Source organism: Lepus europaeus, chromosome 9 (genome assembly GCF_033115175.1).
Source record: "Lepus europaeus isolate LE1 chromosome 9, mLepTim1.pri, whole genome shotgun sequence".
Taxonomy (NCBI): Eukaryota; Metazoa; Chordata; class Mammalia; order Lagomorpha; family Leporidae; genus Lepus; species Lepus europaeus.
The window spans coordinates 49,806,698-49,823,219 of record NC_084835.1 but is presented as its reverse complement, the minus strand read 5'-3'; positions in this window follow the sequence as shown (position 1 = coordinate 49,823,219).

Sequence of the window (16,522 nt, the reverse complement as noted above, 5' to 3'; positions counted from 1 at the left end):
ACAGAGAGTGAGAGAGAGAGAGGGAGAGAGAGAGAGGGAATGAGAGAAAGAGAAAGAGAGAGAGAGGGGAGAGAGAGAGATAGAGAGAGATCTTCCATCTACTGGTTCACTCCCTAAAAAGGCTGCTATGGTTGAGGCTGGGCCAGGACTAAGACAGGAAACCGGAGCATCTTCCAGGTTTCCCATGTCGGTGTCAGGGCACCAAGGACATGGACCATCTTCCACTGCTTTCCCAGGTTCATCAACAGGGAGCTGGATTAGAAGAGGACCTGAACTGATGTCCACATAAGATGCCAGCACTGCAGGCATCAGCACAACCCTTTGCATCACAGTGCCAGACCTAACACATGTGATTTAAGTGGCTCAACTTCACTAGACAAGAAAACAATGCTAGCATGTTTAATTAAGCAACAAATATAGTTGCCCCTGAGAAAGAACAGATGTTGTTTAAACATATACAGAGAATTAAAAGGAAAAACCTAACAGAAAACTTTTCTTTAAAGATACTAGCTATGTTACCTTAGTTTTATTCTCAGAAGAGAAATTTTTTTTATTATTTTTTAAAATTTCATGTATTTTATAATACAGATTTAGGAGCATCCTGATATTTCCTTCCCTACCATTCCTCCAGAGAACATAATTCTATGACTTCCTATAAATTTTGTCTTTATAATATTATGAAATATTTCCCACAAGAGAGCCTAGCCTAAATTATATTAACTGGTCCCACATTCAAGATTATTCATAAACTTTTGATTATGTCTATCCAATAGGCACATACTACAGAGAGAGCAAAGAGAAATATTAGCATTAGCAATGTGGTTATGTTGTGATATTTTGCAGAAAAATATTCCCATATAATTTAAAAATTTCCATTAAAAGAATTATGCATTTTAGTACTGTTAACAGCACATTATCTATACCATCTTTTTAAAATAATGCCTAGAATGTTGGCTTTCTTCTTCTTATTTCCCATACACTGTTGTTGTCAATTGTTGGATCACATGGCAAGGCCGACTTTTCCTCATGGAAAGAAAAAGGAAATCACTGAATAAATTATGTTTGAGAGGCAGTGTAAGTATTAATCTGTCTAATTAAGCAGGTTATTCTGGATTTTATCCAGAATCGAGGTCTTTTATAGTGGTCCATGCTCACCTCAACAGCCAAGAAAAATCTGTTCTTGGAAGCTATTTTCTCCTACCAATAGAGAGTGGTACATACCTCAATCACTGTCACTCAGTCTGAAAATTCTGTTTTCAGTTCCTAGTGAATCCTATACTGAACTATTAACAAACACTATTTTCAACCTTTTAACAGCCACAGAGTTTAAAAATAAGAGAAATGCTATGAGTGTGAGACATAGAGGAAGCTCCTGGCTCCTAGCTTTGGACTGGTTCAGCCCTGGCCATTGTAGCCATTTGAGGAGTGAACCAGAGGATGGATGATCGATCTCTCTCTCTATCTCTCTCTCTCTCTGTAATTCTGATTTTCAAATAAATAAATAAATATTTTTTTAAAAAAAACACAAGTGCTATGAATAATCAGAGATGGGTAATATAACTTTTATTTAGGTATCTTAAAAATACCAATTATAAGGGGGGGCTTTACTTAAGTTATCTCATTTACATTGAAAGCATGACCCAAAGGCTTAAGAATTTTTATCCCTACTTTAGGAGAAGAAATAAACCAAGGTCAAAGGCATTTTAAATAACTTTTTAAGGATAACATCTAATAGGAAAAACAACTAACACTTGGTCTTCTAACTCTTGGTCTATGGTTATGTCAACTTTAATGCAGTTAACTATCAGAGGGCCCTCTTAGCCAATTTTTATAATCAAAGTAAAGTTTCTGGACTTTAATATTCTAATCTATATAAAAACATAATAATACTTACCTACTTTATACATAGTAGGGGAATATTTATATGTGAATTTCTATTACCAATTGAAAATATTTCCCACCCTAACTCACTTCCAAGAATTATTTTTTCTCCAAGAAAGAAGTTGTGAAAAATACTAATGTGGACATCAGCCACAGAATTATACCATCACATTTTTAGTTATTTTGCATTTATGCTTCTCTTCCCAATTCAAATGGCAGAAGATGGATCCCTCTCTTATTTAACGCTGGAGTGGATTAGTTCAAGAGACATCATTTGCATTAAGCTAAACAATTTTTTAATTCGTAATATTTTTGAATATTGGCTCTAGAGATATGTATTTCAGTTTCTTACCAGTCATATCACCCACTTTGAACAAACCTCAGGAAGAATGGCAATGTATAGGTCAACAAAGCAGATAAAGCCAGTCTTTGGAAAGAAAGAAATATAGGGGCAGAAAAGGGAGTTATAAAAATGATACAAACATGTGGGAAGGAATGAGGAGAAAATATGAAGGCTGTGTTATCTCACCTTTCTGGTTACAATTGTTCTCAACAATCTCCCAGGGACTAGGGTGTTTGCACTTTCCCATCACCTTATAATCAATTCCATTTTTTGAGTTAGTAAACTCTTTTTTGATTTCTCTCATTTGTAGTACAAACAGTTTTTTAAAATAACACAGTAGAATATGTTAGATTGAAAACTGACTCCAAAGTCCTGCTTATAATTCAGAGAAAGTTTTCAGATATGATTAAGTGAAGGATCTTGATATGGGGAGGTTTTCATGGGTTTCCTCAGTTAGTCCTAACTTTTTTTAAAAAAATTATTAACTTAAAGAGAACATTTTTGTGTTATTTCCTAAGTGTAATTCCAAGAAAATAACCAGACTTCACTCCCTGCTTCTTTCCCTCCCTCAATTTTCTTTCCTTCTTTTTTTTTATTTTTTTACAAAAACATAATTTTGTCTCTTCTGTAATCACAGACTTAATGCATCACTCACCATAATATTCAACAAGTAAAAAATAGAAGACCTACAGCTTCACAGGTGTATAAACAAGTACTAAAAACAAGAATCAAATCACAAGATGTCCATTTCATTCCTATGCTTCTTTGTATTTGATATTAACTACTACATATCAGAAAAAACAAATGATGTTTGTCTTTTTAGGACTGCCTTATCTCACTAAGCATAATGGTTTCCAATTTTACTCATTTTGTTGCAAAATACAGGATTTTATATTTATGGCTGAGTAGTATTCCACAGTGTATATACATATTTCATTTTCTTTATCTAGTAATCAGTTGGGGGTCATCTGGGCTGTTTCCATATCTTAGCTATTGTGAATTCAGCTGCAATAAACATGTGGGTACATATGCTTTCATAAGCTGATTTCATTTCTTCTTTATTTTTAAAGTTTATTTGATTTACTTGAAAGAAAGAATTATGAGAGAACAATAGAGAGATATTCTATCTTTTGGTTTGCTTCTGAAATGGCCACAATGGCCAGGGCTGGGCCAGGCTGAAGCTAGAAGCCAGCAGCTTCCTCCAGGTCTTCCACATGTGTGCAAGGGTCCTAACACTTGGGCCATCCCCTGGTGCCTTCTCAGGCATACTAGCAGGGAGGTGGGTCAGAAGGGGAGCAGCTGGGACTCAAATCAGTACCCATTTGGGATGCCAACATTGGAAGTGGCAGCTTTACTCACTATGCCACAATGCTGGGCTCAGCTGGTTTCATTTCATTTGAGTAAATCCCCAAGAGTGGGATGGGTAGGTCATATGGTAGATCTATTTTCAGATTTCTGAAGAATCTCCATACTGCCTCCTATAGTGGTTGTACTAGTTTACATTCATAACAACAGTGTGTTTTTCCCGGAATCCATGACAGCATTTACTGTTTTGGATGCTAACCATTCTAACTGGGATGAGGTTGAAATCACGTAGATTTTATTCTACTTTCTCAGACAATTAGTGATCCTGAACATTTTTTCAAGTTTGTTGACTATTTGAAAAATGCCTGTTTTCTTCCTTTGAGAAATGTCTGTTCATGTCCTCTGGATTGCTTTGTTTTTCAGTTTATTGAGCTCTTTTTAGGTCCTGGGTATTAATTCTTTATCAGTTGCATAGTTTGCAAATATTTTCTCCCATTCTGTCTGATGCCTCTTTGTTGAGTGTTTCCTTTGCAGTGCATCAGCTTCTTAGCTTTATGTAATCCCATTTGCCAATTTTGCTTTAATTGCATGTGCTTCTGGGGTCTTTTCCAAGAAGTCTTTTCATATTCCAAAATCTTGCAGAGTTTTCCTGATATTTTCCTCCAGTAATTTGATGGTATCAGGTCAGTAGATCATAGATTTAGGTGTTAATCCATTGTGAGATGATTTTTGTATAATTTATAAGTAAGGGTCTTATTTTATACTTCTGCATTTGTAGTTCTAATTTTCCCAGAACCATTTGTTGAAAAGACTATCCTTTCTTCAGATACTTATTTTTGCTCATTTGTCAAAGATTAATTAGTATTAGCTACATGGACTGATTTCTTGGGTCTTTATTTATTTCCATTAGTCTGCATACATTTTGTGCCAGTACCAAACTGTTTTGATTATAACTGCCCTGTAATACATTTTTTAAACTTTTATTTAATATATATAAATTTCCGAAGTACAACTTTTGGATTATAGCAGCTTTTTCCCCCCATAACCACCCTACCACCTGCAACCATTCTATCTCCCACTCCCTCTCCCATACCATTCACATCAAGATTCATTTTCAATTATCTTTATATACAGAAAATCAATTTAGTATATACTAAGTAAAGATTTCAACAGACTGCACAACACAGACACACAAAGTACAGACTACTGTTTGAGTACTAGTTATAAAGTAATTCACATAGTACAACACATTAAGGATAGAGATCCTACATAGGGAGTAAGTGCACAGTGACTCCTATTATTGATTTAACAATTGACACTCTTATTTATGATATCAGTAATCACCTAAGGCTCTTGTCATGAGTTGCCAAGGCTATGAAAACTTCTTGAGTTCTCCAACTCTGATCTTATTTAGACAAGGCCATAGTCAAAGTGGAAGTTCTCTCCTCCCTTCAGAGAAAGGCACCTCCTTCTTTGATGGCCTGTTCTTTCCACCTGGATCTCACTCACAGAGATCTTTCATTTAGGTCATTTTTTTTTGCCAGAGTGTTTTGGCTTTCCATGCCTGAAATACTTTCATGGGTTTTTAAGCCAGATCTGAATGCCTTAAGGGTTGATTCTGAAGCCAGAGTGCTGTGTAGGACATCTGCCATTCTATGAGTCTGCTGTGTATCCCGCTTCCCATGTTGGATTGTTCTCTCTTTTTTAATTCTATCAGTTTGTATTAGCAGACACTAGTCTTGTTTATGTGATCCCTTTGACACTTAATCCTATCATTATGATCAATTATGAACTGAAACTGACATTTTTAAATCTAGTATTGAGATGCCTCCAGCTTTGTTTTTTCATTTGAGGTTGCTTTAGATATTCAGGGTCCCTGTGTTTCCATTGGAATTTTTGCATCATTTTAGCTAGATCAGAGAAGAATGTCATTGATATTTTGATTGGGATCACATTGAATTTACAAATTGCTTTTAGTAGTATGGACATTTTTATATTAAGTTTTCTAATGTATGAACATGGAAAATTCTTAGATTTATTTTGTGTCTTCTATTTCTTTTATTTATTTATTTATTTGACAGAGTTAGACAGTGAGAGAGAGAGACAGAGATAAAGGTCTTCCTTCCATTGGTTCATTCCCCAAATGGCCGCTATGGCTGGAGCTATGCTGATCCGAAGCCAGGAACCAGGTGCTTCTTCCTGGTCTTTCACGTGGGTGCAGGGGCCCAAGCACTTGGGCCATCCTCCACTGCCTTCCCGGGCCACAGCAGAGAGCTGGACTGGAAGAGGAGCAACCGGGACTAGAACCCGGAGTCCATATGGGATACCAGCACAGCAGGCAGAGGATTAACTAAGTAAGCCACAGCACCGGCACTGTCGTCTTCTATTTCTTTCTTGAATATTTTTGCAATTTTCCTTGTAGAGATATTTCACATATTTGGTTAAATTTATTCCAATGTACTTAAATATTTTTGTAGCTGTTAAGAATGAAACTGACTTTAGAAGTTCTTTCTCAGCCATGGCATTGTTTGTATAAACTAAGCCTATTGATTTTTTGTGTTGATTTCACATCCTATAACTTTATCAAGCTTTCTTTTTTTTAAAAAAAAATATTTACTTATTTGAAAGGTAGAGTTACAGACAGAGAGAAGGATTAGACAGAGACAGAGACAGAGAAATCACCCATCCGCTGTTCACTCCACAATGGCCAGAGCTGGGCTGATCCAAAGCCAGAAGCCAGGAGCATCTTCTGGGTCTCCCAAGGGGGTGCATAGCATGGGCCCAAACACTTGTGCCATCTTCTGCTGCTTTCCCAGGCCATTATCAGAGAGCTGGATCAGAAGTGGTGCACCCAGGTCTCAAACTGGAACCATATGGGATGTCTGTGCCACAGACAGAAAGCTTAATCTATTCTGCTACAGTGCCAACCCCTCCTCAAATTTTTTCACGGGTTCCAATAGTCTCTTGGTGGAGTATTCTGGTGACCCTAAATATAGGATCAATTCATGTGCAAACAGGGGTAACTTGACATTCCTCCTTTCCAATTTGTATCCCTTTGATTTCTTTTTCTTGATTAATGGCTCTGGTTAAAACATCAGAACTATATTGAATATCAATGGTGAAAATGGTTATCCTTGTCTGGTTTTGGATCTTGATGGAAATGCTTCCAATTTTCCTCATTAATAAGATACTGGCTGAGGGTTTGTCATAAATTGCCTCAATTGTGTTGAGGAACGTTCCTTCTATACCTAATTTGTTAAGTTTTTTTATCATGAAAATATGTTGTATTTTATCAAATGCTTTCTCTGCATCCATTGAGATGATCATATGATTTTTATTCTCCAATTTGCTAATGAGATGTATCACATTTCTTGATTTGCATATGTTGAATCATCCCTGCATACCAGGGATAAATCTCACTTGGTCCATGTGAATGATCTTTCTGATGTGCTGTTGGATGTGGTTAATGAGTGTTTTGTTGAGGATTTTTGCATCTGTGTTCATTAGGGATATTGTTGTATATTTTTTTCTTTGTTGTATCTTTTTCTGGTTTTGGAATTAAGGACATACTGACTTCCTAGAAGGAATTTGGGTGGATTCCCTCTCTTTAATTGTTTTAAATAGCTTGAGCATAATTAGAATTAGTTCTTTAAATGTTTGATAGAATTTAGCAGTTAATCCATCTGTTCCTGGGCTTTTCTTTGTTGGGAGGGTCTTTATTACTGATTCACTCTCTGTCTTAGTTTTTTGTCTGTTCAGGTTTCCTATGTTTTCATGGCTCAATTTTGGTAAATTGCCTGTGTCCAGGTATCTATTCATTTCTTCTGCAATTTCCAAATTGTTGACATTTAGCTGTTTGTAGTAATTCCTGATGATTCTTTTATTTCTGTGGTATCTGTTGCAACATTTCTTTTTCATCTATGACCTTAGTTAAATTGAGTCTTCTCCCTCTTTTATTGGTTAGTTAGGGAAATGGGTATCAACTTAGTTTATTTTATCAAAAAACCTGCTCTTAATTTTGCCTCTCTTTTGTATTTTTTGCTTCAATTTTATTATTTATTTTTTCCTCCTAATGATTTGGGGTTTGGTTTGTTTTTATTTCTCCATGTCCTTGAGATGCATTGTTAGATATTTGTTTGATGCCTTTTCAATTTCTTGATGTAGGTGATTGCTATAAACCTTTCTCTTAACAAGGTTTTTGCTATATCCCATAAGTTTTGATATGTTGTATTGTCAACTTCATTCATTTCTAGGAATATTTTGATTTCACTTCTGATTTCTCCTCTGACATTATTCATTCAGTAGGATATTGTTCAGTCTCCAGGTGTTTGCATATTTTCTAGAGTTTCTTAAGTTGATCATTTCCAGCTTCATTCCATTGTGGTTAGAAAAGATATGAAGTATGATTTCGATTTTTAAAATTCATTGAGTCTAGCTTTATGGCCTAGCATTTCTCTCTCTCTCATAGAGAAAGTTCCATGTACTGATGAAAAGAATGTGCATTCTGTATCTGTGGGATGAAATGTTCTGTAGATATCAGTTAAGTCCATTTGTTCCATAGTGTCGATTAGCTCTGCTGTTTCTATGTTGATTTTTTGTCTAGATGATCTGTCCTTGATGAAAATGGGGTGTTGAAGCCCTTTAGTATCATTGTTTGGAGTTTATGTCTCCCTTTAGAAGTATTAACCTTTGTTTCAAATAGCCAGGTTCCCTGATATTGGGTGTATATACATTTATTATCGTAACAATTTCTTGTTGAATTGGTCCCTTAAATCATTACATAATGCCTTTATTTTTCTCTTTTAATAGTTTTTGTCTTAAAGTCTCTTATGTCTGGTATTAGGGTGGCTACTTTTGCTCATTTTTGCTTTCTGTTAGCATGGAATATCTTTTTCCATGCTTTAATGTTTAGTCTATGTGTATCTTTGCTGGTGAGGTATCTTTCTTGCAGGTAGGAAATAAATACATCTTGTTTTTGATCCATTCAGCCAATCTATATATTTTACCTGGAGAATTTAGGACATTTACTTTCAAATTTATTATTAATAAGTAATGACTTGGTCCTGACATTTTCCCATAAACATTACTATTGTTGTTTTTTTTTTTTTGGATCTCCCTTGTACTTTTACTAAGAGATTTTCCCCTCCCCTTCACATTCTTTTATGGCGATCATTATTTGTTTCTGTGTGTTGAAGATCACACTTAAGAATCATATGAAAGATTGGACAAATGGCAACACATTATTTTATTTCAATTCCTGTTTGTTTTGGAAGGACTTTATTTCACCCTCATTTACAAAAAAAAAGACATTTGCTCTGCACAGTATTCTGGGTTGACTTTTTTTCTTTTAAGACTTGTACTATGTATTTCATTTTTTTCTCCAAAGAAACATTTTATTTAAAGAATACAAACTTCATATGTTTCAAATACAACTTTAGTAACTTTTAGTAATTCTTCCCACTGTACCCACCCTCCCACCCACACTCCCACACCTCTTCCTCCTCCCACTCCTATTCTCAGTCTTAGTTTTTACTAAGATCCATTTTCTTTTTAGAAAACTTTTATTTATAAATATAAATTTTGAAAGTACAACTTTGGATTATAGCAGGCTTTTCCCCCCATAACCTCCCTCCCACCCACAAACCATCCCATCTGTCACTCCCTCTCCCATCCCATTCTTCGTTAAGATTCATTTTTAATTATCCTTATATACAGAAGACCAACTTAGTATATATTAAGTAAAGATTTCAACAGATTGCACCAACACAGACACACAAAGTATAAAGCACTATTTGAATACTAGTTTTAACATTAATTCCATTCTCTTAGAAGAGTAGAGTTTCTGATGAGAAATTTGCTGTTGACTATTTGGAAATCCTCTGAAGGTAATCTGGCGATTCTCTGAGGCACATTTTAGAAACTTTTCTTTATGATTTATTGTTGCAAGTTGTATTATAATGTATCTTGGTGAATATCTTTTATGATTGTGTCTATTAGGAGTTCTGTGTGCTTCTTTTACTTGGATGTCCCTTTCTCCAAATTAGGAACATTTTCTGCTATTATTTCATTGAATAGGACTTATAATCCAGTCTCTCTTTCCTCACCTTCAGGAACTCCTAAGATACATATGTTTGGTCATTTGATAATATACCATACATCTCAAACACTATTTTCAATTTTTCTAATCTTTTCTTTTTTTTTTGTCTGAGACTTTTCCAAGGATTTCTCTTCTAATTCATATAGTCTTTATTCTGCCTTAACAAGTCTATTATTAAGGTTTTCCAATGTATTTTCTATTACATATGTTGAATTCTTCATTACTAACATTTCCGTTTGATTTTTCTTCAATATCTCATCTCCCCCTGGCAGAAATTTTCAAGCATGTTGTGTATGGATTTCTTCAACTCATGTGCTTGTTTCTCATTGCTTTTGAGAAACCTTATGATAATTCTTTTGAATTCTTTTTCAGGCATTTCATCAATCTGTTCATCTTCACCTTCTGGTATTTAAGTGTTGTATTCCTTACGGGCAGTTCTAATGTCTTCCTTGTTCATGTTTCTTGTATTTCCACATTTATCTTTAGGCATTTGTGGATACACTTGTTGGTTTTCTTCTCTATCAGCCTTTTACCTTTGATGTATGCCTCTGTGACTTTCTGCAGTATGTGCTCCTTCAGTGGATATCCAGAGGCATATGCTGGGTGTGGCAGGGGCTCTGGCCATTTCTCAAGTGTGGGCAAGAGTCCAGGATGACACCCAAGTTGGGCATGGTAGATCTCTGTCATCAGCAGGGAGGAGGGTTGGCTGATTATGGTTGAGGATTATGTTGGCTGATGTGATCCAGCATCAGCCCCTTTCTGCCATGATGAGTCAACCAGCCAGGGTGAGTGCACCCTGCCTAGCCACCTCACTGACTCAAGTATGTGAACTGCACAAAGGATCTGCATGCTCCCCTGCGTAAGCATGGACCTTGAACTTCTGAAGCCAGATGCAGTGACTGCCAAAAGATCCAGCCATACCTGATCGCAGTCATAGAATATTCACAGTCATAGGGCACAGGTCTCCCACTGTTCTCAGTCCCACAAATCTCCTCTTTCCACTAAAATAGCCTTAGCATTCCCAGAGCCAGCTACCTAACTCTACCTAACTGATAGGGGTTGCTCAGTGATCTGGCTTGATAGTTTGAGGCCAGATGCTGTGATAGAGTGAGGGGAAAGAAGTACTTCATGGGCCTAAGTGGGCACTCTGCCACCCACCAACTCTCCAGAACAGATTCTAAATCAGTGGGGACCATGGATTTATCTCTCTGCTAAAATCCCCCAGTCTTGGGAAACTGCAGCAGCCTTTACTCACTTTATTAATATGGCATTTCCTCCCTGTTTGTTGCTGGGTACCTTGCTACAAGAATATGACAGCTCTTCCAGCCACCAGCTGCAGGAGTCACCTGCAATTTCTTGCTCATTGCTGCGTGATTGTACTATCCCCACTACTCCATGGAACCTCTGCTTTTTAGTAGAATTTTCACTGCAAACCTCTCTGTCCCCAGGGAATGCTGTTTCTCTACTTTTCTTCTGTTGTCTTCCCATGGTCAGAATCAGCACATCTGTTTCCTATTCAACAATCTTGGACCTGGTCCTAAATTTTACCACAGTATCCTTATTAGGGGGAGGAAGATGTGCTATCAACAATTATATGGCAAAACTGGATAATGTAGAAAAAAATGATAAAATCTTAAATATACCTATTAAAACTGAATGACAAAAAAGTAGAAATTGTAACCAATAAGAAATTATAACCAAGCAAAGATTTTGAGTGTTCTCATCACAAAGAAATGATATATGTCTTGGATGGTATATATGCCACTTACTCTTATCTGATCATTATACATTGTACACAGACACTGAAATGCCACATTGTACCCCTTAAATATGTGTAACTACTATGTGACAATTTAAATTTTTTAAAAAAATTTTGACAGGCAGAGTTAGACAGTGAGAGAGAGACGAGAGAGGGTTATAGACAGTGAAAGAGAGAGAGAAAGGTCTTCCCTCCATTGGTTCACTCGCCTTCAGCCAGCGCTGCACCAATCCAAAGCCAGGAGCCATGTGCTTCCTCCAGGTCTCCCATGCAGGTGCAGGGACTCAAGCACTTGGGCCATCCTTCGCTGCCCTCCAGGGCCATAGCAGAAAGCTTGACTGGAAGAGGAGCAACCAGGACTAGTATCTGGTGCCCCAACCGGGACTAGAACCCATGGTGCGAGTGCCACAGGCGGAGGATTAGAGAAGTGAGCCACGGCGCCAGCCTTAAAATATTTTTAAAAAGGGTAAAAGTTAAGAAAAATTTTTGGTTTCTGTTAGGGTGGAATATATTTTTCCATCGTTTCCCTTTTAGTCTGCATGCATCTTTGTTGGTGAGATGTCTTTTGTAAAGGCAGCAAATAGATGGGTTTTGTCTTTTAATCCATTCAGCCAGTCTGTGTCTTTTAACTGGAGAGTTGAGGCCATTTACATTCAAGGTGACAATTGATAAGTAATAACTTTGCCCTGCCATTTTTCCAAAATTACTCTTATTTTTTTCTTTTGGATTTCCTTTGTACTTCTATTGGGAGATTTTCTTTCTTTACCTTCTTTCATAGAGATGACCGTGTTTCTGTGTTTCTGTGTGCAACACATCCTTAAGTATTTCACAGGGCTGGAAGGGTGGTGACAAATTCTTTCTATTTCTGTTTGTTATGAAATGTTTTTATGTCACCTTCAATCATAAATGAGAGCTTTCCATTGTATAGTATTCTTCATTGACCGTTTTTTTTCTCTAAGACTTGGAGTATATCTTGCCATTCTTTCCTAGTCTGTAGGATTTCTGATGAGAAGTCTGCTGTGAGTCTAATTGGAGACCCTCTGAAAGTAATCTGATGTTTCTCTCATGTACATTCTAGAATCTTTCCTTTATGTATTACTGTGATGAGTTTAATTATGATGTGTCATGGTGAAGATCTTTTCTGTTCATGTCTATTAGGAGTTCTATGTGTTTCCTGTAACTTTGATGCCCCTTTCTTTCTCCAAATTAGGGAATCTTTCTGTTATTATTTCACTGAAAAGGTCTTCTAATCCTTTCTCTCTTTCCATGCTTTCAGGAACTCCTAGAACTGTATGATGGATTGTTTGATAGTATCCTATAGATTACCAACAGTGTTTTTTAGTTTTCTAATTTCTTTTTGTTTCTAGTCTGACTGTATAATTTCCTGTGCTTTGTCTTTTAAGTCAGATATTCTTTTTTCTGCTTCACTGATTCTGTTGTTAAGGCTTTCCACTATGTTTTTTATTTATTTATTGAATTTTTCATTTCCAAGATTTCATTCTGCTTTCTCTTGAAAATCTCAATTTTGTGGGAAGAATTTTTTTTCATGTCATGTACGGATTTTGTAGTTCATGCATTTGCTTCTGATTACTTCTATGTAAGCTTATGATCAATTTTTTAAATTCCATTTCTGGCATTTCTTCAATCTCATTATCTTCACAATCTAGTATTAAAGTATTCTCGTATGTTTCTTCTTCTTCTTCTTCTTCTTCTTCTTCTTCTTCTTCTTCTGCTGCTGCTGCTGCTGTGACTTTTATCTTTGCATTATTCCTCTTTAGATTGGTGGAGTGTCTGTTTTCAGTGAATATCTAGAGGTGTGCGGTGGGAGTGGCCAGGGAGCTCTGTTCAGTTCTCCATGGTGAAGGGCATGTCTAAGGTGGCACACCTAGGTTTGACCTGGTACATATCCTTTTTTTTCAGAAAGGAGGTTTATTTTGGTCAGCTGAGATCCTCTCCTTAAAGGACATCAGTGCCTGAGCTCTCGCTCCAGTGGGTATAATATTCAACTTCTCTCCCCAAGGACCACACAAAGGATCTGTGCAGTCCAAATGTAAGCTCAGATTCCCCAGCAATGTCCCTCACCAGGTAACCAGGGAACCCTGAGCAAGTGGAGCCTCCCACAGTGCCTGCCCAAAGTCCCAGCCACACTGTGAGTCCTCTCACACAGCCGCAGTTTTTTCCACAGTCCTGGCACAAAAGCCTCCCACAGTCATGAGCACCCAGCCCCTTGTCAGTTCACCCCACAAGACTCAGGAGTCTCCATTTGGATGGTTGTTGTGCGCCAACTAGAGCTAATTGAGCTGTTAATGTATGTCCAAAATGGTGTCTGCTCTATCAGCTTGTTACAGGATGCTTTTGCATGGTGATCTAGGAGAGATAAATGTGCCCCCATTTTTTATGCTCTAGTTTGGCAACTACACTATCCCCCATGGATGTCTAAGCTGGATCCCCTCTAGGCTCTTTCTGCAGCTTTATCGCCAGTGGCTTGGGCTGTTACATTCTGGTCTTACTTCACTCTGCAATACTGATGTGGAGGCTCTCAGTTGCTGGGGTCCTGAGTTGTGGGCATCTACCCCTCCACATAGGTCCACTGTATCCCTCTAATTTGACTAGAGTTTCCTCTGCTGTTTTATCCCTAACTCATCCCAGAGAATGTACTCTCTCTAATTTTTAAAACTATTTTCTCCTAGACTAGAGCAGTAAGCTCCCTTCCTACTCCACCATCTTAATCCCTTCTGTGGTAATTGTATGAAACATTTAAAGAAGAATTAACACCAGTCTTTCTCAAGTTCTTTCATGAAACTGGAGAAAACAAGTTATTGCACAGTGTCCCTGTCATCCTCCACAAAGAAGAAGCAAATCATGAAATAAATAGCTGTATTGCGGTAAACACCTAAGGAAGGTCATCAGTCCTCTGTAAGAGAATAATAGGAACCCCATAGGATGCAGAGGTATCAGACCACAGCAGCAGGAGAGATAGAGCTAGAGCGAGAGTGAGAGCGAGAGAGAGAGAGAGAGAGAGAGAGAAAGCCAAATGGCAACTGCAACCTTAGCCTTCCAGCCAAGGGAATTCGTGTTGCAAAGGAAAGGTGAACAGGAGAGCCTCAGCAGAGCCATTTGCCCAAACAATGACAATCCTACTGCTAGAAGGGATCCTCAGTTATAACAGATTAGAAGCCCAGGAAGGGGAGCTTCCTGGAGTATGCAAAGCAGCTTTGCCTCAGAGAAAGAACTCACATTATATCCCTAAAAACCCCAGAGCACTGTCTCTGGCAAAGGCAGTGGCAGTATTTTGAGAGCCGAGTGGCTGTTGAAATCCATACTGCCATAGGGGAAATATGCGCCTGCATGTTCCCATTCCTGGGGCCCACAGATATTCTACCACACTAGCAAAAATGACTGAAGCCAATCAATCTAAATAAATCCAGGAGGGCAGAGGAGATCCCACACCTTAATGCCCTGCACTGCAAGAGTCAGGGTGGGAAGAACAGCAGAGACTAGGACTAAAACCAGAGTACCTTATCAACCTGACAGTTGAGGACACATTTTCAGGATGAAAACTTTTTACCACAAGAATTGTCCTTTTCAATGAAAAGGCTTTTGAGGAAATGCCTAATAAAAATTCAAAAGAATGATTATTTGAGTACCCAAAGATAGTTATAAGATAATATGGACAGAAAGCTGAAAAAAATCTGGAAAGCAATGTATGATATGAATGAAGAAGCCAGCCAAGAGGTTGAGATCTTGAAAAATAACCAAACAGAAATTTTGTGAATGAAGAATTCAGTAAGTCAAATAAAAATACAAGTGACACATTCTAGGTTAATAACAGACCAGAGACTAAGGCTGGTGCTGTGGCATAGTGGGTAAAGCCGTAGCCTCCAGTGCCAGCATCCTATATGGATGCTGGTTTGAGTCCCAGCTGCTCTGCTTCTGATCCAGCTCTCTGCTGCTATGGCCTGAGAAAGCAGAGGAATTTGGCCCAAGTCCTTGGGCCCCCACACCTGCATGGGAGATCCGAAAGAAGCTCCTGGCTCCTGGCTTCCGATCAGCACAGCACCAGCCGTTGCAGCCAACTGGGGAGTGAACCAGCAGATCGAAGACCTCTCTCTCTCTCACTACTTCTCCTTCTCTCTTTGTAAATATGACTTTCAAATAAAATAAACAGATATTTTTTAAAAAGACCAGAGATTAAATGATCTAGATTAAGTAAGAGAAAGAACATCTTTTTTTTAAAGAAAGATTTATTTATTTGAAAAGCAGAGATATAGAGAGAGAAGGAGGGAGAGAGAGAGGAAGAGAATACTTTCCATCCTCTGCTTCACTCCCCAAATTGCTGCAATGGCCCACTATGCCAGGCCAAAGCCAGAAGCCAGGAGCTTTGGCAGGGATCCAATTACTTGGATTTCTTGGGCAGCACAGACAGAGGCTTAACCTTCTTCGCCACAGTGCCTTCCCTGAGAAAGAAAATCTTAACTTGAAGACAAGTCTGTTGAAATGTCCCAGTGTAACAGAAATATACCCCCACACACACACAGAGAGAAAGAGAAGATAGAATATCTATTGGAATAAATAAAAAAGAAAGAAAACATATCCTAGATCTTTGTGATACTTTAAACAAAGTAATATTTAAATTATGGTAATTCCTGAGTGAGACAAGAACTTTAAAAGCTTAGAAAACCCATTCATTGAACTAATAATTAAAAATTTCCCCAATCCAGAGAAAGACATGGGCATCCAATTATAGGAAGCCTACAGGGCTGCAAACTCTTATGAACAGAAAAGATCCCCACTGTCATATATTACAGTCAAACTCTCACAAGGACAACACAAAGAATTCTAAAATCTACAAGACACAAGTGTCAAGTCTCTTTTAACAGAAACTCTGTTACACTAACAGCAGACTTTTCAACAGAAACCATACAGGAGAGAATGAAATAATTTGTTCCAAGTTCTGGAAAAAAAGAAACTATCAGCTAACAACACTTTGTCCAACTAAACTATCTTTTCTAAATGAAGGCAACTGCAAACCAACCTTACAAAAGATGCTTAAGGAAGTCCTACACACAGAAGTAAAAGAAAAATGACTAGTATTCTGAAAATGTATAAAATCTACCAGATAAAGAACAAAGGATAT